This window comes from Trachurus japonicus, chromosome 18 (assembly GCF_045865225.1).
Source record: "Trachurus japonicus isolate A0001 chromosome 18, Traja_1.0".
NCBI classification, from domain to species: domain Eukaryota; kingdom Metazoa; phylum Chordata; class Actinopteri; order Carangiformes; family Carangidae; genus Trachurus; species Trachurus japonicus.
This window is the reverse complement of record NC_140924.1, coordinates 26,458,054-26,472,852: the sequence shown is the minus strand read 5'-3', so window position 1 is coordinate 26,472,852 and position 14,799 is coordinate 26,458,054. Positions and strand designations below refer to the sequence as shown.

General features: G+C 42.5%; 2 protein-coding genes across 3 annotated transcripts in view; one reads left to right on the top strand and one right to left on the bottom strand.

Moving 5' to 3' along the window:
- The window catches only part of nlgn2a (neuroligin 2a), a 214,014-nt gene that overhangs the window by 162,000 nt on the left and 37,215 nt on the right, over positions 1–14,799 (bottom strand). The window lies entirely within an intron of this gene.
- Positions 9,105–14,799, top strand: part of tmem256 (transmembrane protein 256) — a 68,402-nt gene continuing 62,707 nt past the window's right edge. The window contains exon 1 of the mRNA XM_085806194.1: positions 9,105–9,118. The gene's annotated coding sequence lies outside the window, so the exon portion shown is untranslated. The remainder of the gene's footprint in view (positions 9,119–14,799) is intronic.

The following is a 14,799-nucleotide window of genomic DNA, read 5'->3' as shown; positions in this document are numbered from 1 at the left end:
CTTTTGATTTTACCTAAATATAAACTACTCATATTTGGTTTCTTTTTTCTTTTTTTTCACCTAAATTATTTTTTCACTAAAACCTACTTATCACATAGAGTTTTATATGGAAAATCTAATTTTTCTATGTTTTTTTTTTTTGTTTTTTTTCCCATTTTCTATTTTCCTGTCACGTCCTGTCTTTATTTTTTACTTTGCCACCTAGTGGACAATTTTTCCCTGATTTGATTATGTTGTGTCAGTTTTGTCACTGTAACTTTGTTCTTGGAAAAAAGCAAAAAAAAAAAAAAAATTCATCAGTAGTATCAATTGACCTTTGATGTACTGAAATGAAAGGGTAACCAACAACACTGCTCCCACTGAAACTGAATGTAATTTAAATGTACATTTTATTTAACTTTTAAGTAATAGCTTTTACATGTTAATTATTTTAGCTCACACAAAAACACTCTCCATCTGATATAGCCCCTCAAATTTTAAAAAGTTTGCCCAGCCATGTCATGTTATTTGGCAAAAGTTTGACTTTGTTAGTCTGAACATGTTTTTTGTGAACATGCAGAGTAATTTCACAACCATCAGAGAGGATATAAATACCTAAACACTGCCTGTGAGATCTAGCGCTGCTGCTGAATAAGAATTACTACAAAAATTCTCCTTGCTAATATCTTGGAGGATAAAAAACACATAAAACGATAGACTTTGAAGATGTAACATGCTTCAAGCTTCTATTTGGGTGTCTTAATGAAAGCATCAAACATTAAAACATCTTTGAATGTGATCTTAGGCGGGATTTTCACTGTACAAAGATGATATGGACATCGCTGCTGCATCCTATTTGCATGAAAATCTCCAAAATCACTCTTGATGGGTTTCACTGAGGCTGCTTTCATGGCCTTGAAATATTCAGACAAAAACATGTTCAGTGTTGAAGATCAGACTCAAATGTGATTGAGCTAACCTCACTGGACACTTTTATTTTGAATGTCCTTGTATGGATGCATATTACTCATGAAGACTTTGACATCATTTTTCTATATTTTTGTGTGTTTGCCGTCTCGTGTCCAGAGCTGACTGGTACACATCAGCTCCAGGTTAACTGCCCTCTGATATTGTCGTTTAAAGGCAGTAAAAGGATGATGCAACCATGTGCAACACCTTCATACCACCACCTCTGCTCTCCGTGCTCCTGTCCCACCTGTTCCACTTCCTGCTCCAACTGCACCAGGCATAAGAAGTATAAACTCCCTGCTGGCTGCCTGACACCTCCAGCTTCTTTATTAGTTTTGTGGATGATGGTGGAGGTGAACTCGGGTACCGTTTGACATTTCCAATTTGTTTGTCTGCTCCTCCCGACCCCCCCTCACCCTCACCTCCCGAGGTGGCCCGGGGGCTGTTTGGTGCGGGGCCGGGCCGGTGCAGGAGCCCGTGGCCGGCTGCACAAGTGTTTGTTTGTGGCGGCTGCTTATTGCTGATGCTGTTTGATATCTTGGCTGGAGTCCTATCTGTCTGTTTCTGAGGTGCTGCAGTTGCTGTGATATGTTGAAAGGCGGCTGGGTTTGGGCAGCTGTCAATGACGGCTCCTTCCTTCTCTCTCTCTCTCTCTCTCTCCTCCTATCGCCCTCTATCTGCCTCACTCACTTTTTAATCATTCAGAATGAAACGATGGCGGCAGAGACCCAGGGATGGAATAATGCTGTTATAAAATAACAACTAACTGTGCTATATTTTCAATAACGAGTAATCCAAAAAGTTACTGTTTCCCCCGTTATAACACCATTATCATTACCGGCCATTATCGGCATTATAACGTTACTATACTGACAATAAAAATGCACTCAAGAAGTCATTAATGTGTACCTCATACAAATTTTTTTCAGTCCATCAACTAGTGGGAAAAAAGCGGACAGTCGGGGTTAGGGGAGGAATTTTCCTTATGTATGTGTCTCCTGGCCATTATAATTTATATATTTGGCCATTTATTTATTTATTCTAAGACTATTCTACTTTTTTATTCTGTACACTTATTTTATATCGATGTATATGTATGCCCTTGTATGTGTCTGGTGAAACAAAATGTAAATGGTCACGTGAAAAAGAATTTCCCTAGAGGGACAATAAATGTCTAAAGTCTAAAGTCTAAAGTATATTTTCTCTTACTTACTACTCTTTTATTTATTTAAATCTGTTTTTATTTAGGCTATGCATTTATTTTTCCTTTTTTGTCCCTACTCATACTGACAACTAGTCAAGACAAGTCTGTGGGAGGGTTGGCAGAAGGACTATGGGGCTGGGACAGAAAAATTAGGGGAAAAAATGAAAATGCCTCATGTCCCATGCCTTTGTATTGTACACTGCTGCATTTTCTTGAAAACAATATGGCAAAAAATAATACTACTAATGATAATAATAATTTTCCTTTCAGTCTTAAATCTTTCATAATAATCCTACATGTAAACATACAAGTCAAATCTGAGACATAGATCTAGTGTTTACATTCCAGATGTTAGTTGTTGTTTTGTTCCCCAAAGCTGCGTGTTCCCATTATCTGGTATGACCAGCTGCTGAGATACAATCTTATTAGGATTTATCTATTTGAGGCTTGTTTTTGTGCAGTAGCAGGAGTTTGTGGCAGCCACTGGTAAAGCACAGAGACCCAACACCCACAAGCTTTCATAAAAGATATTTTCTATGTTGAATTTTTGATGTCTTCTATGTGGCTGGCTTGATTTTGCAGCATACAGAGGACGGATGCTGCAGATGTTTCTGTGCCCACACCATCACTGCACCGTTACCTTCAAAAGCATGCAGATGCAAATAATATGGACCCTAAACAGGGGGGAGGGAGCTAATGAAGCATTATGCTGTGGCCGTGCAGGGAAGTTAAGAAAGCATGTGGCTCACATGACCTGGGAGAGGAACACACAGTCACAGCAGCCTGGATTAGTGGCTCTCTGCTGCAGTCTTTGTTTTGCAGCAGAGAGCTGCGGGTGCCAACATTTCGTAGCAAACCCCATCCTGGAGGTATTTCACTCAAGAACAAAAATGCCAGCCTCATGGTAGTGCTAGAGACAAAATTGGGGGGGGGGGGGGGCACCGACACTTTTTGTCTTCAGTCAGCCAGTGAGGCTGCACGAATCACAATAAAATGACACCAGGAGACTTTTGGAAATCTCAGTATTGCAGCTCCTATAGCTGCTCATGAATTCATGATGAGAATAATTAATGCATATGGACCATTATAGCCATGCAGAACATGTGTGTATAGTTTAAATGATGCATGTTTAAGACACTACCAATGAAAATCCTGCAGGTTTTACCCCGAGGCTGCAGCAGCAGCAGCAGCAGCAGCAGCAGCAGCAGCAGCAGCAGCAGCAGCATTAACAGCAGCAGCAGCAGCAGCAGCAGCAGCAGCAGCAGCAGCAGCAGCAGCAGCAGCAGCAGCAGCAGCAGCAGCAGCAGGCAGGGCTACTAAACAAAGCAATCAGCTGATTAAACCTTATCAGAGCACCTTGAGAAAATGAGCGGTAATGCCCCTAACATTTCTGCCCTTACTCCTCTCTTCCAGCTGATCAAAAAGCCGTCACGCCACATTGCGCCCCGTAATGGTTTTTTGTCTGGACGCCTTTGCCATTTAAATGAACAAACGGAAGACGCTGCGCCAGACTGTGCAACTGTCTCCGTCTGCATGTGAGTGTGTGTGTGTGTGTGTGTGTGCTGATGCTCAGGTGTACTAAACACAGACATAGGAAGCTGCGGCCACACTGGAAGACTGTCTCATCCAGATGAAGAGAGACAGGAAGACACAGACAGAAGGAGAGTGGAGTGGATGGGGTGACTGATCAGGACACATCAATAATTATCTGTTTACTTGCAGCAGCCTCAGAATCTAATACAGCCCCTTCATCCCTCTGATAGTTAGCAATTACACTTTATTGGATATAATCGTATTATTATTTGCGGGGATGTGTGTGTGTGTGTGTGTGTGAGACGCATGGAGAGAAATAATAAGTAAAAGGTATTTGTGCAGCTCACAAATGAATTTGTACGCGCACACAAACACACCCCGCTTGATGTTTTTGTGTCTGTGTGTCACAGAATTTGTTCCATCAAAGAGCTTCTAAAAATAGCAGCGACTTCGCTCGCCAGCTACACGGCAATGATGTGTTATATAACCTCTTCAAAATGCATACTGAGACCACATCAGCATCAACAACGAGGCTGCTACCTGTTCTAATGCTGCAAGACTCTCACTCTCTCCCTCCTCTCTATCTCTCCGTCACATGCACCGACACACACATTACATGCTCCTCTTCATTATTCATGTGGCATTGACTTTACTAGAAAGTATACGGGAAAAAGAAGCAGGGGAAAGATATGAGGTGTCGTGAAACGAACGGCAAATATTTACTGTTATAGCTTCTCTTGCTAGCTGTCTTTATTAAAATAGCTTTATTTGATAGATTTAGTTCTCTGTTGAAATCAATGTTGTGATTTATCATCCCTGTTCATTTTGTTAATGAAATATCCTCATGCCAACAGTTGTTACGTCTAGATTGATGAATTGATTTTACAGACATATGCCACCACATGAAATCTGACTGAGATATGTCTTTCTTTGATTATAAAGCTGGTGTCGCTGTTGTATTTATACCATGATAAAACGAGCCATCAGGTCCTCTGTGACTTTATGATGTCACAATGATGTCACAATGATGTCCCCGCCCAAAGTAATCCAACTAGGGTTGACCCGATTATCATATTTTGATAATCTAAGCTTCGACGGCCAGGGGGGTGCGCGATCAACGTCTGAGAGGTGGGGGGGGGGGGGGGGGTCGTAGCGGAAATAATGAAAGTAATGGCAAAAAAACACTGCATTTCTCCAAAATCAGGCAGGTTTCCAGGATGTCAAGTAGCCTACTCATTTTAATGTACAGTAACAACTGCCGATGAGAACCGGTGTCAAAAAGGAAAAAAGGAAGAAAAAAAAAAGATCTATTACCATGGCAACGAACGAAGCTTCAATTCTTTTGGGTCAGCCCTAAAGCCAACCTTATTGTATTTAATATCCTGTTTTTGTCATTGGTGTTACTAGGGGTTATGAGTTCTACTTGGGCTGCAGCTACATTATGACCTTTTTCTTTTCTTTTTTTTAAAGAGACCACGAGGAGTTTGCTTTTGGTTATAAAAGAGTCTCATATTAATGTGGATGAATCTACGTTACCCACACTTGTTAATGGCTCCATTTTCGATAAATATATTGTTTTGTCTTTCTTGTTATTAGTGGTCGACTCATCCAGCATTTCCTAGTTTCAGTCTCCCGCCGGATCGCTGTTTATGGTCGGAACTACAACGGTATCTGATCGTCTTCGAACATCTGACTTTCATTCTTGATCAATGAAAACATTCTTGGCAAATGTTTTCGCTTTCGTCCATCTTGCGCCGGTCCAAGAATTTCGCCATGCGCACGGAGGCTCATGGGAAATGTAGTGTGAAAACACTTAGCTTTCCAAAACTCCTCGTTGTCCATTTAAAGTATATTTTTTGGCCTTTTTGCCTTTAATTGATAGTGTAGTTGAGAGAGACAGGAGATGGGGATGCATAGAGAGGGAGATGACATGCAGCATGGCTGCTCTACCAACTGAGCTAATCGATGCCCCATTATGCCCTGTTGTATGAACTGCATGTAAGAGGTGGGAATCACCTGAGGCCCTGCGATACCATATGATCATGATACTTGTGTCTCAATACGATATAATTGTGATATTAAACAATATTTAAATATGCTGCGATATATTCATTTTTTTTTACTTCAGATGATGTCTCCAAATGAAAACTTTGTTAACATCTTTTTTTCCAAGATAAACTTCTTTTCTGATCCATACTTGCCGTCCGTATATCGATACAATATTGCCATTTGCTGTATCAATTTTTCCCCCACCCCTACTGCATGTATGAACAGACACAGCTATGAAAAATCCATAGCTGCTATCCGAGCAAGGCATATTTCAGAAATGGAGTGTCCAGCTGCCTGATGTCCCTGCTGGTCTCAGTCATACTGGTCTCAGCCGGTCTCAGCCGGTCTCAGGCGATGCACCCTCACTCCTGCACTTAACTTGGACACTCCAACACTATGTTAGTCACCCTGATGCAAACAGATGACCCAGGTTTGCCCAAGGCTTGTTTCCATTTGCATTTGTTTTTACCAAGCATCAACAGTAGCCTACAACCCTAACCTTGAGAGCTGACAGCCAATTAGAGGAGAGGCTCTGAGACACGACCTGCTCAGCAATAATTTAGACAAAACAACCAAAACAGAGTTAAAAGAGAGGTGGCTGTACACATGCTGATGTTATCATCTGAGCTTTGCCATATCAGTATAGTGCTAACTGTGATCGCATTGTTAAATTCATCCATATTCTTTCTTTATTGTGTGAGATTCATTTGAGAATTGGGGGAAAAAAACAAGCTTTTATTTTCTGATCCTCTTGGGAAATCATTTAATTTCTTTTAAAGAAAAACATTTTGCAAACCGTTTCAGGATTTAGTGGCTTTCATTTTCTATTCTCAATGAGCCAGCACGCAGCATGTGGTTTAACTACCCATAAAAACATTTTGATGCACTCAGCACCTCACAGACATGGGGTGACGTACACGCACATGCTCCTACACATCCTTTCCCCCCCACCCCTCAATCTTTTATCACACCATTGGCCCGCCGCGTGATTCCCTGCTTTACTTTTAATCCAACGAGGTGTGTAATGGCTGCGGTGACGGGGGGGATGTTTAAAATGACTGCCGCGGTCACAGCTCAGGAGAGTGTGGCTCGTCTACAGGAGGGAGCGCCGGCTTTGGCAACAGACTCTGGCCTCTTATCTCCAGACGCTTAGCACTGATCTGAGGCAGCTTGATAAGGATGCTAATTGTGCAAATGTCACCGTTGGACTGTTTAGGAGCCAACAGGGGCCGAGTGAACTGTAACAAGCACTGACACCCCCCCACCCCCCTCCTCGCTCCCCCAACCTCAGATAACACAGGTGAAGCTGCAGCACATGAATGTTTTAAAGGGATGGTTCAAGATTTTGGCAAATTGGCCTATTGCCATAATCCCTATAATCCAATAGACTTGCAATACTGTACTGTAATGGTCTTCTGACTGGACTGGAAGTATCAAACAGCTGCAGCTCAGCTGGAGTTTTATAAGAGATCAGATCACATCACCCCAGTTCTTACACTGGCTCCCAGTCAGAGTCCTGCACGGGTCCAATTTTGGAAACCCGCGCCCGCCCGACCCGTTGGTTTTTAAGCCCATGTCCCGACCCGTCACCCGTGATTATTTCTGACTACAACCCGGATCCGACCCGCCCGTCAATATTAAGACCCGCTACCCGTTAGATCGCCCTCATCACCGGCGATAACGGAGGTACAGCCGTACTCTTTAGAAAAAAGAAAAAAGAAAAGAAAAGAGAGAGAGGGGGGGAGCCCCTACTCTTTCGCGGCTATTTCCGGAACGGAGAATGATAGCGACGTAATTCTTTTTTTAATGAAAGCAGGACACTTCAGCCTTTACATTGATCCCATCGGTGTGTTTGTAGCTTACCCAGAAGCCGAGCAGTCAACCCATGACAGGCTAAACTCCAGGGAAAGCTGTGAGCGGTCACACGAGCGGCCAAAGATCGTTTATTTACATCAAGATGCTGCTCTGTTGTTGCCGTGAATGATAAAAAAAAATGGATTTGCTACGCTGGTTCATGCAGCTGCGCGTGAGTTTTCCTCTGTAAGCCTACACACATACACCCGCGTACCCACCCGCGTTCATTTGAGTTCCGCCCATGCCCGACCCGTGAATTTTCACAAGACAGCTTATCCACCCGTTGAACACCGTTTTTGCGGGGTACCCGTCGGATACCCGCGGGGATCCGACCCGATGCAGGACTCTGCTCCCAGTCAGCTACAGAATAGATTTTAAAGTTCTGCTACTGGTTTACAACTCACTGAATGGTTTAGGTCCAGAATACATGAATGACATGTTATTATAAACCCAGTAGAGCTCTGAGATCTACTGACTCAGGTCAGATAGTGGAGCACACAGTTCAGACCAGACATGGTGAAGCAGCATTTAGCTGTTATGCTGCTCACAACTGGAACAAAATACCAGCAGAACTGAGATCAGCCCCAACTGTAAGCACTTTTAAATCCAGGTTAAAAACATTTCTCTTTTCAAGTGCTTGTAGCTAAGCTCTTTTTAAGATCTTTAAACTTTATCTATTTTCTTTTATTTTACTTTTTTTTCGCCCCTGCTTTTAACTCTGTGTTTTTTTGTTTTTTTAATGCTGTTCTTTATTCTATTTTTTTATGTTTTGTCTTTATGTAAAGCACATTGAGCTGCCTTGGTATGAAATGTGCTATATGAATAAAGATTCCTTGCCTTGCCTTGCCTATAGTCTTAGGGGTAGGTTCATTACCTTTAATTGTCGGTGCAAGCTGTTCTTAGATCGTCGGGGCAGAGACGTGAGCTCTGTATGGCATGCAGTACTTTCGCCTTTCCCTCATGAAATAATAATGTAACATTACAAAACAGAGTTGTTTTCGAGGTGAATGTGTAGCCAGAACTATATTCCAGACACGGCTGCTTGGCGGAGTGACTTCAAAAATGCAAGTAGTTCCGAGTATTTGCTGTCGTAATGTTACATAATCATATGTTATTAGTATGATTATATACCGTGAGCCTCCGTTGCATTAGCTGAGCAGCTCGCGTCTCTGCCCCGCCTATCTCAAAACAACATGCACTGACAATTAAAGGAAACAAACCGACCCCTAAGACAATAGGGATTATGGCAATAGGCCAATTTGCCAAAATGTTGAACTATCCCTTTAAAATGTCTGGAAACAGATGGTGTTTTTGCAAAAAAAAAACAACATCCATCTCTTCCTGCGCACGTGTTTAAACGGTCAGTTATTTTCACTGTTCGTTGTGACAGTTTTGCGTACGTGTGTACAACATGTGTTGATGATGGATGCTGCCATCCCACAGCCCCGCCCCCCCACGCTATCTGTCTGGATGACGAGGCCCGCTGACTCAGCAGCTGCACACACACACACACACATACACACACACGTACAAACAGGGGTACATAAAGAGACTGTTAAATCAGAGGAGGGCAAACAGTGTGAAGGAATGGATTATTAAGCGTGAGTGTAGTCATGTGGGACAGATAAGGCTGGGTAAGTGCAAGGGCGTGCGTGTGTGAGCGTGTGTGTGTGTGTGTGTGTGTGTGTGTGTGTCCTTATCTTAATTGAGATTTCCCTATCAATTGTGGGTTTATCCAAAAATTAAATCACATCATTTTATTTACTCCAGTGTGTTAAGTATGCGTGTGTTTTTTTGGCAGAGAAAATGAAAAAGCTCTTAAGATGGGAGATACCACTTTCTCAGATGTCCCTCTTCCAGTATCTGTGTCCTCTCAGTGTCTCATCCCCTTTAATTCCTCTGTGCTTTGTGTCCTACTTCTCTCTTCCCGGTCCACCTTGTCGCGTATTGCACCCTTAAATCTCTCCCTCTGACCGCTTTCATCATTCTCCATCCCTCTGTCGACCCCCGGTGACTCGTACCTCAACCTTCCTCCGTTTCCCCCCCTCCTCTTTCTCCCTCTCCGTTCACTCTCTTCCTCCTCTGTTTCCCTGTCGCTGTGGTTCAGCGGACACACGGAGGCAGACATGCCAAACCAGTGACCGCACACTCGCTTCGGCTGCACCTGGTCAAGGGGACACTGCACACTCAACTGCACACGCGTCCAAGAATACACCCGTCTCAACCTCAATTCTCCACCTTAGAAGGACAGAATTTTCCTGCCGTCATGGCAACCATTTTGACAAACACACAGCCACCTCTTGAGCCTTTCAACAGTAACACTAATGATCAACCATCTATTATCCATTAAAAAGCTTATTCAGTATAAAAAGCATGTTTTGCCTTGGATCAAGCCTTTTTTTTAATATAAAGCCAATTTTCACAGTGAATTATTTTAGGTATTACCCTCCACCGTAGAAATCATGAATTAAATAGACACAAGTAAATTATTTAAATCATGAATTAAACAAAATAATGTTGTTGCTCAAACTGACTGCTCCTGCAAACGCTCTCGCTGTCATTACTGAACTAGAAGCTACACAAACAGATACAGCATTCACAGCGCTGTTCAACTTACAGGCTTTTTGTGTTAAAATAACAATAACTCAACATGACGTCAAATGAAACAAAGCACAACATATTCCTGTATCACCGAAGAACGCTTGTGAGTGTGAGCCACTTTCATAATCATACCTACACAACTACAACTGCACACAGAGATATTTGTAGCTGTTCCTTAAAGGTCCTGTATTTTACATTTTGCCAGTGTTTTATTTGAAGCCTTCAATGTCTAGATAGAGATATATTTGTACTAGAAATCATCTAAATATAACCCGTCTGCTGTCTCGTGCCGCTGCTTGGAGCTCTAGCAAGGACAGGGCATTTTGTTTCAGTCTCTGCACGAGCCTCTCTGTGACTGGCTGACTGTAGTTTGGTAGTAGCTACAGTAGTGATAGTGGCTGTGATTGGCCAGCACTGAAATGAGCCAAATTGTCAATGTCGGCTAAAATACTTCCAAATGTATGAGGTATATCCAACAAAACAATCTTCAGCCACTGGTTTCTGTAATATATTAGTTCCCTAGCTGTGTTCGAAATTGCCCCCTATCACGGATGTAGTGCACTATATAGTGTGTTCGCCATTTTGTAGTGTTGTTCAAATTCTCCGCGATTAATTTCATCCACTATGTAGTGGATGACAAAACACCCACAATGCAACAAGCGATGTACACTACTTTCTACTCCCGTATCACACAATGCAATGTTTTGCCAGAGAAGAAGAGGAAGCTAATTAGCATGTTAGCTACGATTTATTTAGGCAATTTACCAAAAAACTCCTCAGACGTATTTGCCTTCGCTCTGTTTGCCTCGCCCGAGGAGCAGGGGTTGGGCGAGCAGCATCCGAACAATAACAGGCAGCATTAAATCAAAGCATTAAAGAAACTGTAGTAGAATAGGCTATGTAGTAAATACGATCTTACGAGCTAAGCTAATAGCCACAGAGGCGTTATGGCTCACGGCCGGGACACACAACGGTAGTTGGCCAAACCAAACTTCCGATTTTTCAACAGTTTATTGTCCGAGAATCACAACCACACAGAATCACATCCTCAAATGTTCCCGCAAGTATCTGGTTTTTATTATTTTATTTTTATGTGTCCGGTTTGTCTCATACGTCCATGGTTTGTTTACATGATTCTCAGCGTGTCTGCTTCCGTCACAGCAACACCTGGCGCATCAGCTGATGCAACCACGTTCAGAAAATTACCGTGTAGCGTCTGAATTCTCCTCCCGTCGTTCCCTACACCGTGTACATGATGTAGTGCGCAAGTCTTGTAGCTTGCTAGCTCGGTATCAGAAGGATCGTCGTCATTGTGATGTCACAAATTAAAACAGCAACAACAAGAACCGGTCCCGGCTGGCGAGGGCGGTGACCTGACGGCTCGCCGCTTTTCAAATCAAGTTGTGTGCGTCTCTCTGTGGACTGAGCACTTTGATTCTTTCAAAGTATTTATATAGCAAACAAAACATCACCATCTCACTTCCTACAACATGGGACCTTTAACATTCATATCACATATTTAATGAGAAAACAGTCCACCCTTCTTTTTTTTCATGTTATTTTCACAGCATCTAGATCAAATACGCTCTCACGGGAGACAACGGGAGAAGAGGGAAGTAGAAAAAAATAAAAAAATAAAAAAACATGCAGGAGTGTGGACTAGATCAATAAAGACATGTGTTTATTAGATTGAGGCAAGCTGTGACAGAGCCAGGCCCAGGAGTGGAACACTAGCGTGTAATCTTGTACTGTTTTCTCTCTCCCTGCAGAGCAGCAAACTCACTCACTCACGCCTTGGGCCATAAAGAAGAACGCAATAAACAGCCGTCAATCCAGTTTGGGACTATTGACTGGGGAAGGGTAGATAGTGGAGACGGAGTGATGGAGAGAAATTGAGGACCTCGGAGTGTTTTACATTCTGCAGGTGGGCTGCAGGATTCCAATGCTGCTGTTAATAGAGGCTTTAAAATCCAGTTTGGGGAACCAGAGACACAACCAGAGTGAAATTCTCCACCAATCTTTTATTAGTTTACCGTCTCCTGCTGTCTTCTACATCTCCTGTAGATTCACCTTTCAACTTAAGTCGAAGACACTTCTCAATAACTGTTCCCAATTAGTGCGCTGCAACATTTGTTAGTTGACGTCCACTGGCCATTAGTCTCAATGCCAGTATTGATGCTTGTGATTATTCCTCAGCTAAATGCACCATTGGTCTCTTTAAACACAGCCAAAGGGCCATTTGTAAATAGAGGCTTTTGGCATGCGCACATTTCACATTTTATTTGCGTAATGAATATGGTGTATTATTCATTTGTTATGCTTGGTAACGTTCCCAAAAGTAACTGAGCTGGAATGATAATAGAGGAATCTGGTGATGGAGACAAATGGTGCTCCACTGCACAATGTACAGTAACAATGCATCAGCCATGAGCAGCGGGCGTGTCGTTTTCGAGAAGGATTGATGGAGAAAATAGAGTGGAATTTGTCCTCTCCTTCATTTTCTGTGCTTATTCTGCACAGCTGAGTGCCAACCAGTGTGACTCTCTGCAAAACACAGGCCTACAGGAGGCGCTGCAGCATGTTCACATCTTAATCATCGAGTCGAAAAGAGGTGGATCCACAAACAAAATGTCACTAAACTGAAATAGAAAGGGGAGGATTTAACCTTTAGAAGATTGCTGTGTGTTTGTATGTGTGTGTGTGTGTCTGTGCACCAACTTCTAATTCCTGCAACTGTTTTTAAAGTCATGCTTATGTCTACCTCAATGAAATATAGTTATTAGAAGTTGCTTTCAAAGTTCTCAGAGCGAGGCTGCAGAGTGTGCACAAACTACTGAAAAGCAGCATCTTCCCTAATGTAATAACAGTATTGAGTACAGCATGAAAAATTCAACAGATGTTGGTTTAATCTTAATAGAGCATTAATTTTCTCAATATGTGCCACCAATATGAATATATTTCTGTATATAATTAAACCCAACAAGAAAGGGCTGAATTAAAACACAAAAACTCCAGCTCCTCTGTGCAAAAATGAAACCTCCCACCTTTATTTATTTCATACCTGACACAAACACACCATCACTTACATGCTGTGAAATTTTACATCCGACCTTTCAACTATATTATGAAATAAATCTGACTCGCCAGGGCACCTGTCATAGTTAATAATCACAGTGTACGGCTCAAAACAATCATTCATTTCACATCCTATATTTAAACTCAGCTTAATTAGAGAGACTGTACAACATGGGCTTAGTACCAGATCCCAGCAGCCTGGGTTCAAGCCCAACTTGTGGCCCATTGCAAACTGTACCTACCTATCATAATAAAGGCTGAAAAAGCCTCCCAAAAGATCCTGAAGTCAGATTTATTATCATCATTAGTGTGGTATGAAGAGACAGAGAAAATAGATAGGAGGTTACACTAGCTACAACAGTAAATGACTTGTTGTGGTGCAAATTTATTATAGATATGTATTGATTCCATGTGCCAAGTGAACACTAATTGTATTTGGTTTCACATTAACCCATCATGCACTGCTCCATTTAAACATATTGACTGTGTTCAAGCAGTTAACAGAGGCCGCTCGCCCAGCGGGCTCATTAAGAGTTACATCACCTACTGAGATGATGTGATATAATGTGTATTTGCAGTGACAGTGAAGCTCTGTGAACTGATTTCACAAATGAAAACTAAAAACTGGAACCGAAGCATCTCTATGGCTCCACCAGTGATCTGGATCCATTGAGCATCTGGTCCGTCCGTGAGAAAACCTGACGTGACCTAGGAACGCGGCCATCTTGTTGGTTATGTGGGCTAATGGGCAGTTTCTCCTAAACAGGGCAACTGGGCAGATGCCTCAGCAACCCCATCTGCCCCCCCCCCCCCCCCTTTTATTATCCTCCACTTGCATCTGTGTGCGTGTAGCTGTGTTGTTAAAGCAAAAAAAAAGAATAAATAAGCACTGGAACAAATGATAGCCCACAGGTACACCTACACTCATGACACTGCTTTTGCACAATAACAACCAAACACATTAGTTGCATAATGATGTTGACTTTTTCTCACCTCTCCAAACCTTTAGAGAGGTGCTGTGGGGTCGTGTGCAGATTTGATTAGTCAGGTCCAGAGTCAGTGGGAGATTTCAGAGCCTATCATGATCCTCAAACAATCTGAGCTCTAGCCAAATTTATAACAACACATCAGAGACACGAACACACACATTCTTTTTCTAACTATTCCGGGCCTGTTACAGTGCCAGGGGGCGCTCCATTAGCCTTGTTTTCCCTCTTAAGACAGGCTTGATCTCCACCATAACAACGTCTCAGCCACTCTGGCACGTTTGCTGACGTCTAATTACATTCTAAGCTCACAATTTGTTGCTCATCAGTAGTTAGTCCATTTTGTCCATATTTGCTGCAGGTGTAATTAAAAGTTTTGGTGGCTGCTGTCGTTACGATAGGGAGACTTCACATTCTCCTCAAGTGCACTGATGTCCTTGACCACCGGGGTCAAGCTCACCCTAGTATCCTCCTGTTAGCATAACCCTCCCCACAGCAAGCCTTGCATGTATGTGCATATAAATACCCACACTCAAGCACATACACATA